We start from the raw sequence: 1,036 nt of genomic DNA on the forward strand, positions 1-1,036 counted from the left end.
GGCCCCGAAGGACCCTCTGCCGGCCCGCGCGGAGCAAAGCGGCCTCTTCCAGGCGGTGAAGGCGGGCAGGAGCGCCGCGCAGGTGAAGGGGCGGGGATTGGGGGCGGGGGGCGGGGCTGCCTCTGAGCGCAGGAGCCGCTCGGAGAAGGCCCTGCTCTGGGCTCCAGTCTGGGCAGAGAGCGGGGAGGGCCCAGCGCGGAGAAGGCACCACCCCTTCTGGACCCCAAGGAGCTGCTTGATTCCATGGGATGCAGGTTGGGAGCAGCCTGGGAGTGCCAGCAGGAGGAGCCGTCCCCAGGGGAGCAGAAGGGGAGTCCCAGGAAGACCAAGCTCACTTTCCCAGAAGCAGTGAAATGTGGGGGTGGCTCATCCTCCTTGCAGGTCTTGGGGTTCCAGTGGAGAAGCAGGGTGGGGGTGGGGTGTCTTCCACACATGTGGGATTTTACAAAGGAGCCAGTGAAAAGTTTCTGGCCACCTGGCCTACAGTAAAAAATTAGTTGAGGAGCAAACTGGAAGATTAGCACGGAAAGGGGGGCTTTTGAAGGAGAGGAAAAGATGTGCCTCCACCTCTGTCCTGTGTGCTGGAATGGGATAGCTGGCATGGTGGGCTGCAATGGAGCAAGGGTTGGGTTTTTGAAAGGAGACTTGGGGCAGATGAGAGTGGCAGGGTTGGCTGGAGAAAGATAAGGAGCAGGGATATGCTGGAGGGAAAGGACAGAGGAATGTGGCTTAGGGGAAACTCAAATCCTCTAGTATGCTTGTGCTGTTGTGGGTCTCACTTCAATCTCTTGTTTCTGTGTGTGTGTCCTTGCCCTGCTCCTTTTGCCTATTGCCATCCTCTGTCAACTGTCACAGTCTGTAGTTGATGATTGGCTTGAGAGTTACAAGAAAGACAGGGAATCTGGGTTCCTGGAGCTCTTCAACTTCATTGTCCACTCCTGTGGTTGTAAAGGTGAGTTTAGAGTGGAGTGTTGTGCTTCTGCGTACTCTTGCAAAAGCCACCCTTCTTCCAGTTGCATGCTTGCCCTGCAGTGAT

Source organism: Zootoca vivipara, chromosome 7 (assembly GCF_965207765.1).
Source record: "Zootoca vivipara chromosome 7, rZooViv2.hap1.1, whole genome shotgun sequence".
In the NCBI taxonomy this organism is placed as follows: Eukaryota; Metazoa; Chordata; class Lepidosauria; order Squamata; family Lacertidae; genus Zootoca; species Zootoca vivipara.